This window comes from Mesoplodon densirostris, chromosome 4 (assembly GCF_025265405.1).
Source record: "Mesoplodon densirostris isolate mMesDen1 chromosome 4, mMesDen1 primary haplotype, whole genome shotgun sequence".
Taxonomy (NCBI): domain Eukaryota; kingdom Metazoa; phylum Chordata; class Mammalia; order Artiodactyla; family Ziphiidae; genus Mesoplodon; species Mesoplodon densirostris.
Genome location: NC_082664.1, coordinates 184,572,961 through 184,585,855, shown reverse-complemented (window position 1 = coordinate 184,585,855; position 12,895 = coordinate 184,572,961).

The window sequence follows — 12,895 nt, the reverse complement described above, 5'->3', positions numbered from 1 at the left end:
AGATAAGTAATTTGTCCTTTCAGGCAGGTTACTCTAATACCCCTCAGTAAGATTAATAAGAAATATTAATTTCTGGGCAGTTTGTTCTCTGTATACAGTTGCAAATGATAAACATTTTTGTGGGTCACCTTTGCAATATGTGTGATAATGGGCTGAAATGTACATCTTCACATAAGAAAACCTTACATTCTACGTGGTTCACACTTGTTAGACTACATTACATTTGATTAAAGGTTTTCTGCATTATGTATGTTTTTACTAAATATGAAACATACTACTTTAATGTTGGAGAAAGATAGCTAACACATGTACTTAACGATTTGTTGTTACATTAAAGCTGTAGATTTGTATATTTATGTAGTTTCTGTATTGACATTTCTGTTTATTGCTTTTTGCTCCTTGAACTATATATAATACTTTCTATGCATTGGATTGTCTTGATTTGGTCAGAATTTGGATACATATGAGTCACTTAACTTTTAACAACTAATTTTGTTTGATTTATATTGTAACCTTTTATAGTTTTTAAATAAATATAGCCTGCTTTCCCTAGATGCATTTGTGCAGGAAGTATTACACATTTCCCTGTTACTCTCATCAGCTGAGGAAGTCCTGAATACAGTGTGATTCACATTGTCACTATTTTGTTGCAAGTTTCTTGTTTCATAGTGTAGGTTTTCTAAGTGATGTAGTAGTAATATCTAAAATTAGTCACTTAACAGGATTTTGTCATTTCTTCATTTCTCAGTCATTTGTAGTAGTTTTAAAGTGCCTCTTGCAGATGGAGAAAATCAGAACAATTAGAATATAGTGTTTTGAGTCTGGGAGTACTGAGATAGACCTAAACAAAAAAAATAACTTCAATTTATATTAACAGTAATAGTTAACATTTATTGAAAGCTTACTGGGTGTCAGGTCCAGTTCTAAGTGCTGGATTATCTCATTAAACCTCACAGCGACCTTAAGAGATTGGTTGGTACTGCCATTATGCCCATTTTAAAGATGAGTATGATGAAACTTATATAGGTTAAGTAACTTCCCAAAGATCACAGAGCTAGTCAGTGATGGAGCTGGATTCCAGTCAAGGCATTTTCACTCCTGAGTCCGTACGCTTAACCACCGCTCCCTTTGCTATGGCTAGTTTTTGTTTTAACATAGCAGGTTTATCATTCTTTTGTTATGTGTAATAGAAGCTTTTCAGGTTTTTTGGTTATAGAGTAAATCCCATTGATGAAAACCAACTGTGTAAATCATTTGACCTAGAAGTTAAGGTAGTAGAGTAGGTGGCCTCTTAGTTCTTTTACCACCTCATAGTGGAGTGAAAATCTTTGACTTAGTAAAGGTACAAAATCAGGGGACTTAGGGCACCTTAATTTCCTATTTTTAATTGGATATGGGAAAAGTTATTAAATCTGGGAGCAGCCTTTCGGCTCAAAATTGAAATCTAGGGGATGTTTTCATTTCAAGTACTCAGTTGCCATCTACAAATTCATACTTGGCTTTCTAACTGAATACAGTGGAATTGGACTTGATTTTGATTCATTGTAATTTGCATACTTGAAATATACATGATTACATGATTCTGTTTTAAGTGTGGGATAGCACAGACCTACCTTATATCTATAATGTCTTTAAATACAGTTTAATATATATTTTTTCTAACTGATTTTCAAGTGAACTGGGATAATCCTCTAGATCCAATAGCTTGTAGGTCTTCTCAGTATTCAAGCATTATGCTTCTATATTTTGGGGTCCATTTCATCAGTCATACTTATGAAGTTTTTGCATCCTTCATTTATTTCCCTTGTTAGAGATAGGAATAAAAGTATTTAATTTAGAAGATATTATACTAGTTCTGACCCCAGCTATGCTGAGGGTAATCAACTATGGATTTCATCTTGGGTTTTGTCTGGAAATGTTGAAGGAAGAGAATAGAAAGAAATAAGCTGAGTCAACACTTGGAGCTAAGGAATATAGATTTACCCAGGAATCTCCGTTTTTATTTTTTATTATCATTTTTAATGGGAACATCTATCAGGTTGGAGGAAAAGAAACATGCTCAACTTCTGTTACATTATGGGCTTTAAATTTTATTGTTTGTTGCTAGCTTTTTGTTTCATATTTAGGAATCAGTGACATTTCTGATAGTGGCATAAAGTTTGCTTCAGGGCCTCTTAGTTACAACTGTTTTGTCACAAATGTTTCCAGTAGTACTGTGAGCTTCTCTTCTCACAGGAGCTGCCCCCTCACCATCTCTCTCTCACACACAAGCAATGTTTCTTTTTCTTATTAACTTGATAAACAATAAACTATGTAATTTTATTTGTATTTCTTTGAGTACCAGTGTGGTTGGGCACTTGGGATATTTGTATTATTTTCTTTTGTTCCTTGTTTATGTTATGTTGTGCTTGCCCATCCGGCATCCACCACCCACTTTTTCTTTGGGTAACTGCCCTCCATCATCACACATGCAGCTTGGATGGGACTGTCGCACCTTCAGCTCTGGAGCTGACGTGGTTATCTTTAACCAGTGCCACTTCCCCCCACTCCCCACAGTAAATGGTTCAGATGAGGCTACTTAGTTATAAGATGTTTGCTAAGGCTTCCTCAGGAACTGCAGAAGAAGACACTTTCTTGGAGATAATGTGGTGTGATAATTCTGAACTTGCTGCAGCCAGCTTTTCTATTTAAAGGAGCCAGCCTGAGGGCAGTACTAAGAAAATAAAAGTGTGTCCAAGTTGGACCCTTGATGCAATCTGGAGCCTCTGGATCAAACTGGACCTGAAGTTAGTTACACTTCTGGACTTTTCACTTATGTGAGCCAATAAATTCCCTTTTGGTTTAAGCCAGTTTGAGTTGGATTTTTTTTCTTGTAACCAGATGTATGCTCTGTGAGTGTATATGGTCATGTAGGGGCTCTTTGTACACTGAGTTCAGTATGTTGATGACTATCACTTGAAAAACCATTATTCTTAAGTAACTTAATATTTCAGGGAGGTTACTTTCATATATTTCTTTGTGGATATATACATATATATAATTTTAAGGGCTCCTTATTTTATAGGGTCTCACGTTTTTTGGTTTAATTTCCTCTGTCATCCCAACATTCACTCTTCCCCTTTCCCACCTGACATAATCATTGTTACAGCCTGGCATGTGTACCCTTTCTGCATTTCTCCATGCCTCTTTAATCATATGCAAGTATGTATATATACATTATTTTACTCTTGTTATTTTACAAGAATGAGATTGTCTGTATATTCACCTCTGCATGTTGCTGTTCTTACCTAACAATAGACTGTGAAAATACCTCTAAGCCAACTTGGATGCATCTATTATCTATTTCAATGATTGTACAATATTAATATTCCATGGTATGGATTATCACAGTTTATTTAACCATTCCTCTAGGAATGGGCACTTAACATTGTTTCCATTTTGGCCTTTGCAGATGGTGATGCAATAAGTATCCCTGTACACATATCGTTTTGTTTCTATGGGATAGATATTTAAGAGTTGGATCTATGGGCCAAAGAAAATGTATATATTTTCTAGTTTTGATAGATCTTATAAATTGCTTTCCAAAAATCTGTAACAGGGCTTCCCTGGTGGTGCAGTGGTTGAGAGTCTGCCTGCCGATGCAGGGGACACAGGTTCGTGCCCCGGTCCGGGAAGATCCTACATGCCGCGGAGCAGCTGGGTGACCCATGACCACTGGGCCTGCACGTCCGGAGCCTGTGCTCCGCAACGGGAGAGGCCACAGCAGTGAGAGGCCCGTGTACCGCAAAACAAAAAAACAAAAAAAAAAACTGTAACAATTTACATTTCTACTAGCAATATGTAAGGGTATTGTTTTTCCCCCTGCATTCCCCATCAGCAGTAGGAAGTGTTCACAAAATTTAATTTTTACCACTTTGATGTACATTAGTTTGCATTTTCTGCAGAATATTTTTTCATGTTTGTAGGCTATTTGGAGTTACTCTTTTTTGAAATGATTATTCATATCATTTGTCAGTTTTTTTCTGGTTTTATTATGTTATACGAGTTCTTTGTATAGTACAGATACTAACCCATATATATGTAAGTTTTAAGCATTTTTTTCTAACCCAATGTTTGTTTTTCAGTTTGTTTATGCTATGTTTTTTCTTACAATTTATTTTTTAATATTTTATACCTTTTGGGTTCCTCGGCTCTTAGACTGTACATGCAATCTCCTTAACCTCTTCTGAGACTTTTGTTTTACTTTTTTCTTTTTAAATCCTTAATAACTTAGAATTCACTTTTGCTTATGACACAAAGTAGGGAGCCATCTTACTTTTCATATGGATAGCCAGTTGTGTCAGTACTACACATTAAATAAACTTTTTTTTCCCCACTGAGCTGAAATACCAATTTTGCCCTAGATAAAATTCCCATAAGTACTGGAATCTACTTTGGCCTTCTATTTTGGGCTCTCTTCACCTTGGAAGGTTATGGATTTCAGTGTAATTGGTTTTCTTTAATCCTGTGTGTTTCATTTATGCTTTAAAAACATTCTTAGAAGGGCCCTGTGGGTTCCATCATACTGTAGCAGAGGCCTGGCAAAACAAAGGTTTTGATGTTAGTGGCTCTATAGTATGTTCATGGCTGATAAGGAAGTCCTTTCTCACTCTTTTCAATTTGTTGTTTTTTTACATATGATTCTTTCACTTTATCCTTTGCCCATTTTTCCTTTTTGTGGTTCCTTTTTTTTTTTTTTTTTTTTTTTTTTTTTCTTTTTGCGGTATGTGGGCCTCTCACTGTTGTGGCCTCTCCCGTTGCGGAGCACAGGCTCCGGATGCGCAGGCCCAGCGGCCATGGCCCACGGGCCCAGCCGCTCCGCGGCATATGGGATCCTCCCAGACCGGGGCACGAACCCGTATCCCCTGCATCGGCAGGCGGACTCTTAACCACTTGCGCCACCAGGGAGGCCCTGTGGTTCCTTTTTTTAATAGAGATCTTTTATAAAATGTGATATGGATACTAGTCTTTTGTCACTAATATATATTGCTGAAGTCTTGTCACAATTAGTGGTTTGTCTTTTGAATTTGTTTGAAATAGTGCATAATTAAAAATTTTAAACTAAGAATTTAATCATTTTAGTCCATTTGTAAAAACTAGAGTTCTAATTGGAATCACCTGATAAATATTTCTACGTTAATTATGAGAAAACTGATAATGGTAAGACTTGACATTAGGAAATGAGATATCTTTCTGTCTATTCAGATTTTATACTGTTTTTATATTTATAGTTTTCTTTACATAGGCCCTGAACCTTCTTTTTTAAAACTATTCCTAAGAACTCGTGTGTGTGTGTGTGTGTGTGTGTGTGTGTGTGTGTGTATAGAGTTGGTCTTCTCATTTCAGAATCTATGAACTTGTTGCTAGTAAGGAAAAGCTGTTGACTTTTCTGTCTATCCAGCTGACTAATCAATTTGGTACTTTGGTTTAAAATAAGGTTTCGTGGGACATCCCTGGTGGTGCAGTGGTTAAGAATCCGCCTGCCAGTGCAGGGGACATGGGTTTGAGCCCTGGTTTGGGAGGATCCCACATGCCATGGAGCAACTAAGCCCGTGAGCCACAACTACTGAGCCTGCATTCTAGAGCCCACGAGCCACAACTACTGAAGCCCATGTGCCTAGAGCCCATGCTCCAGAACAAGAGAAGCCACTGCAATGAGAGAAGCCTGCACACCACAAGGAAGAGTAGCGCCCATTCACTGCAACTAGAGAAAGCCCAGGCACAGCAACGAAGACCCAACATAACCAAAAATTAATTAATTAATTAATTTTAAAAATCAATAAGGTTTCTTTGTTTTCTAGGTAAAATAGAAAAAATATAATTTGTAATTTTAATACATATATATTTATTTAGAGGAAATTACAGCCGTCTGTTTTGTTTCTAATATCATTTTGAATCTTTTTTTTGACAAAGTGCTTGGAGGGAGCCTCCCATTTCACAACTGCTGTTAGGGTCTGCGGCCTTCCAAAGAGGCAACTAACATGCAGCTAGCTCCTCGACCAGCCCTCCCAGCCTCTCCAAGGCCAGGGGTCTTCTTAGAATTCCACAGGCTGAGCTCTCCCTAGGATCCACCGCTTTCTGCTTTTTTCTTATGTAGTCATAGTGAGACTTGGCTATTGTTTCTGTCGGTGTGAGACTTGGCTATTGTTTCTGTCGGTGCTAACTTCATGTTTTGCAAGATTCATAAAACTGAGGATTCTATGTTTTTCTACATGCTGGAATACTTAATTTTAAAAATGGGTATTGCCTGTTGTAAGTTTCCTAGACTTGGTTCTCAGTTTCTTCAAATTGAAAACGGGATAATAACAGTCTCAATACTTTGTAGGGTTGTTCTGGGCATTAAATGAATTAGGGAGTACAAAGCTTGACAGAGTACACTTCAATAAGCTTAGCTATTATTAGCATATCATGATTATTGGTCTTCTTAGTTTTTCTATTAAGTCAGTTTTTATAATTCACATAGAGAAAACAGTGGGGTTTTTTTTTCTTTTGAGATTTAAATTTTTTCTGGAACAAAATTGGGTATACTCATTTGAAAATTATTTTTCTAAGGTTATAGTTTCTCATTCCATACGTGTATATGTGAATTTTCCTTTTTTTCTTCTGCAAGCAGTTTGTCTCTCTGGTCTTTCCAACAGGCAAAAACTAGCATAGAAGAGTGAACTGGGAATAAATGATACAGTGATTTCTAAGAGAGCCAATAAGTGCAAATGAGGCACCTGTTGCTGCCAGGTTCACTGCATTGTGAAGACCTAGATGTTGACAGCCAACCCCACGTCAGGCTCTAAGGCATCCTGCGTGTCCCAGCCTCTGAAGTCTGCATCTGCCACCGTGCCAGGAAATAGGACAGGCTCCTGGCCACGAGGCAGTTGTCCTCTTGAGAGTCATGTACCTTTAGCCATATTTCCTTCACTAGGAATTTTAAGCTACTTAAATATTCCTGTGTGTCACACTCATACCACCTTTTTTAGGTTAAAAACACAAGCAACATCTAAGTTTTCTCTAAAACAACACTGATAAATCTTGCAGTGCTGGATAGAGAGCATAACCATGTACATTAATAAACATGTCTGTTTACATGTACCTCTTGCACAGTTCACTTTTCATTAATAGAAATACGAATAAATCACTCTTTACAAAATGACTTCAGAATTATAATACCAGTAGAACTACCAAGCATGAACCTGCTAAGAAAATGTCAAAATTCACTTGCATTCTTTTTAACCTTACGGTGTTTATCTCACTATGGATGTACAGTCAAGTGTTCAAATTACTTGAATACATATTTTTCTATGTGGTCTTATTATCTATTTGATATAATTTCATTTGTTCCTGCGTATATTCAATTTTAGGGTTACTTTTTTCATCCCTTTTAATTTATTTAGTCTTGAATAATTAAAACATTTCACGTGGCTCAAAAGTCAATACCATATAAAAAGCTAAATCAGACGAGTCCTGTTCCCAAACCTATTGACCCCATTAAGATGTTGCCCTCCCCATATGTAGTCCTTATCAATAGGTTCTGGTTTATTCCTCCTATGTTTGTTTTTGCAAAAATTATGCAATATTCTTTTTTTCCATTTCTTACACAAAAGGTAGCATGCTGTAGACACTCTTGAATCTTGCTTTTTTACTTAACAGTGTAACCTGAAAAATCACTCTATGTATCCTCAGTTTGTAGCGTTCTTTCTTTCTTTTTTTTATGGTTGCAAGTCCTCCATTGTCCTGGGTTGCACAGTTTATTCAACCAGTTGCCTGTGAATGGGCAGTGAATAATCGTATGTGTTGTTTTGTATCTGTGGAGGTTAAGCTCCTAAGGCAATTTAAAAAACCTTATTTTTAAATTTTTTTTGCGGTACGCGGGCCTCTCACCGCTGTGGCCTCTCCCGCTGCGGAGCACAGGCTCCGGATGCGCAGGCTCAACGGCCATGGCTCACGGGCCCAGCCGCTCCGCGGCATGTGGGATCTTCCCGGACCGAGGCACGAAGCTGTGTGCCCTGCACTGGCAGGCGGACTCTCAACCACTGCGCCACCAGGGAAGCCCAAAAAAGTCTTTATTGAAGTATATTTTACATAAAATAAATTCACCCATTTTAGGACTGTAATTTGATGGGTTTTAGTAAATACATACACTTATGAAACCGCTATCACAAGATCTGGAACCTTCCTATTACCAGGACATCCAAAAGTTCCCTTGTGTACAATGTTTGGTCCCTTCTTCCTCCCATCTCCACTATGCCTGACACTGCCTGGGGCTTCCTCTGTGACCCCAGGCAGAATGGCTCTGGCCTCTATTGTATTCTCCACCTGCGAATTCTAGACCTACAGTTTCTCCTCTTTTATCCAATAGAGCCAGCCATCTTTTCTCCATTTTGCATAAATCTAGAATCATAATGTTCTTTGCTGCCTTCACTAAGAAGATTTGTTCTTCAATTTCTTTAATATACTTTTAACATGTTTTTGGGAGGACGTACAAACAAACTCACGTGCTTGGGTGTACCCTCCTAAGCTGGAGCCATTTTTATTAATGGAAATATAGTTACTGTACATTATTATATAAGTTACAGTTGTACAATATAGTAATTCACAATTTTTTTTTTCTTTTTTTTTTTTTTTGCGGTATGCAGGCCTCTCACTGTTGTGGCCTCTCCCATTGCGGAGCACAGGCTCCGGACGCGCAGGCCCAGCAGCCATGGCTCACGGGCCCAGCCGCTCCACGGCATGTGGGATCCTCCCGGACCGGGGCACGAACCCGTGTCCCCCGCACCGGCAGGTGGACTCTCAACCACTGAGCCACCAGGGAAGCCCAGTAAGTCACAATTTTTAAAGGTTATACTCCATATACAATTATTATAAAATATTGGCTATGGGCTTCCCTGGTGGCGCAGTGGTTGAGAGTCCGCCTGCCGATGCAGGGGACACGGGTTCGTGCCCCGATCCCGGAAGATCCCACATGCCGCGGAGCGGCTGGGCCCGCGAGCCATGGCCGCGGAGCCTGTGTGTCCGGAGCCTGTGCTCCGCAACGGGAGAGGCCACAGCAGTGAGAGGCCCGCGTACAGCAAAAAAAAAAAAAAAAAAAAAAAAAAAAAGAATGTCTTAAAATATTGGCTATATTCCCCATATTGTATAGTATATCCTCATAGCTTATTTTTTTTTTTTTTTTTTTTTTTGCTGTACACGGGCCTCTCACTGCTGTGGCCTCTCCCGTTGCGGAGCACAGGCTCCGGACACACAGGCTCCGCGGCCATGGCTCGCGGGCCCAGCCGCTCCGCGGCATGTGGGATCCTCCGGGATCGGGGCACGAACCCGTGTCCCCTGCATCGGCAGGCGGACTCTCAACCACTGCGCCACCAGGGAGGCCCCTCATAGCTTATTTTATACCTAATAGTATGTACCTTGTAATCCCCTACCCTTATACTGCCCCCCCCCACTTTTCTCTCCCCACTGGTAACCACTAGTTTGTTCTGTATATCTGTGAGTCTGCTGCTTTTTTGTTATATTCACTAGTTGTATTATTTAGATTCCACATATAAATGAACAGCCATTGTTAACTAGCGAGGTCAACAAGAAATTGTTGATGGGGGGAAAATGTAGAACCAAAGGATGGGTGTTCCCAATAGGGTCAAATATTTTGGAATGGATATATCAAGGCAAGTGAGCTAGAAAGACAGGCAATAGTGGAGAGATGCTTGATAATGAGATTCTGGGAGTAGATCACAGTTACAAACGTGTGTGTGCCTGATGTGGGGTGAAGAGGCCAAAGTACTAGATGGGTCATGGATGTTCCTTCAATCAATAGATACACAGTTGAATTAGTTCTAGATTCTATTCTGTTCCACAAATGTAGTCCTCTGCCAGATCATAATGATTTGATTTGCAATATATTTATAAATCGTTTTCCCCCTCGCAATTTTTTTTAAACATCTTATCTCGGCAATCATTTTATCCAGTTACAAAATAAAGTTCTTTGGAATTCTGACAGAAGTCTCATTATATTTATATATTAACTTACAAGCTGACATTTTAAAAAGTCTTCCCATCCAGAAACATAGCATATCTTTCCATTTACTGAGTTCTTGCTTTATGTCTTTCAATAAAATTTTAGAATCTCCTTCATATACACCCCCTAGCTATATTTGTTAATATATTCCTAGGCATTTTATTGTTACTATAGTGTATCATGGGTTTTTTTCTTATTTCTTTTTCTCTGTAATAAAGAAAAATTAGTTTATATGTTTCTTATAAACATCATCTTAATGAATTTATGAATACTAATCTATTTAGTGTTTCTTATTATCTAGGTTCATAATAATATGTGTGAGTAAAGATAATTTTATCTGATCCTGATTTTATGGCAATAGTTTCAGTATTTTGCCTTTTAATGTACTATTTGCTTTTTTCATTTCAATAAATAGCCTAATTAGTATATTGGTTTACATTCATACTTTTAATATTTGAATTCAGTATTATTAGGAATGGCAGTTGAATTTTTTCAAAAATTTTTTTGCCACCTATTGATACAAGCAAATGGTTTCATTGTTTTGTTTAATGTAGGAATCATGTTGAAGATTTCTTGTTGAAAAACCATCCTTACATACTAGGAATATATCTTACTTGTCTGAATTGTATTTTTTAAAAATATTCTACTGGATTCAACTTACTCATATGTTTGTAACTCTTACATCTATAAGCTATCTGAAGACATCAAAGGAATCTTGTAAATTGATCTGTCCTCAGCACCAAGAAAAGGGCAGCTCATGCATACAATTGTGTTTCCCCCCTCCACCCTGTAGACTTCTGGCATCTTTTATAGGAGTGAATTCAGTGAGCACAAGCTGTGTGGCCATCCAGGGAGGCCCTAGCTAGAAAAGTGGCCTATAGTAGATGAGTTTACCATAAATTTTCAAATTTATTGTCATATATAAATAGACGAATATATAAGGTCTCCTCATTTCTTCTGTAGTTGGGGTTTTACCTTGTTTCTTATCCCCTATGTATTTTCATTTTCTCTCTTGTATGGTCAGACTTGTTGGGGTTTAATGTGTTTTATTTTTATTTTCAAAGAACAAGATTTTAGTTTATCAATATTTTTAATTCTACTTAATAATTTTATCCTTTATTTAAAATTTTTTTATTTTGGCATAATTATAGATTTGCAAGAAGTTGCAAAGATAGTACAGAGTGGTCCCATGCACCCTTCACCCAGTTTCCCCCAGTGGTTACATCCTACATGACTATAATATCAAAACCAGGTGATTGACGTTGGTCCAATAGGTGTGTGTATTTCTACATTTTATCACATATGTAGATTAGTGTAACCTCCACCTTATTTATGATACAGAACAGTTCCATCACACAAAGCTCTCTCCTGTTCTATCCTCTTATAGTCATGCCTCCCCTTTCCCCCATCATCCCTAACCCCCAGCAACCAGTGTGTTCTCCACTATATAATTTTGTCATTTCGAGAATGCTCCTGGGTTCGCCAAGAAGTTCGTTTGGTTTTCCGTATGATGGTTCTAGTAGTACTTGGTTGTCTTTAACTTCAATTCAAAACAATTTTGTTAGATTGTATTGTGACAGCTTTCATATCAGTGTGCATTAAAAATATCAAAATTGGTGAATTTTTGTGTAGCAATTTTAATATAGAAGATGCAAGAAAACATTTTTGGCATATTACACTTTAGTGTTTCAAGAAAGGTAAAAAACCAACTGAAACACAAAAAAAGATTTGAGCAATGTATGAAGAAGGTGTTGTGACTGATCAAACGTGTCAAAAGTGGTTTGCAAAATTTCACACTGGAGATTTCTCACTGGAGGATGTTCCATGGTGGGGTAGACCAGTTGAAGTTGGCAGCGATCAAATCGAGATGTTAATTGAGAACAATCAATGTTATACCACACAGGAGAGAGCCGACATACTCAAAATATCCAAATCAAGCACTGAAAATCATTTGCACCAGCTTGGTTATGTTAATCACTTTGATGTTTGGATTCCACATAAATTAAGCAAAAAAACCCTTCTTGATCATATTTCCCCATGGAATTCTGTACTTAAATGTAACGAAAATGTTCCATTTTTAAAACAAATTATGACAGGTGATGAAAAGTGGTTACTGTATAAAAATGTGGAATGGAAGAGATCGTAGGGCAAGTGAAATGAACCACCACCAACCCCACCAAAGGCCCGTCTTCATCCAAAGAAGGTGATGCTGTGTATATGGTGGGATTGGAGGAGAGTCCTCTATTATGAGCTCCTTCCAGAAAACCAAACAATTCATTCCAACAAGTACTGCTCCCAATTAGACCAACTGAAAGTGGCACTCGATGGAAAGTGTCCAGAATTAGTCAACAGAGAATGCATAATCTTCCATCAGGATAACATAAGACCACGTGTTTCTTTGACGACCAGGCAAAAACTGCTACAGCTTAGCTGGGAAGTTCTGATTCATCTGCCGTATTCACCAGACATTGCACCTTTGGATTTCCATTTATTCTTTACAAAATTCTTTACAAAGTTCTCTTAATGGAAAAATCTTTCAATTCCCTGGAGACTGTAAAAGGCACCTGGAAGAGTTCTTTGCTCAAAAAGATAAAAAGTTTTGGGAAGATGAAATTATGAAGTTGCCTGAAAAATGGCAGAAGGTAGTGGAACAAAAGGGTGAATACGTTGGTCAATAAAGTTCTTGGTGAAAATGAAAAATGTGTCTTTTATTTTTACTTTAAAACTGAAGGAACTTTTTGGCCAACCCAATATATAACTAGAATCATATAGTATGTGACCTTTTAAGATTAGCTTTTTCTCACTCAGCACAATGCCCTTCAGATGCATCCAGTTGTTGCATGTATCAACAGTTCT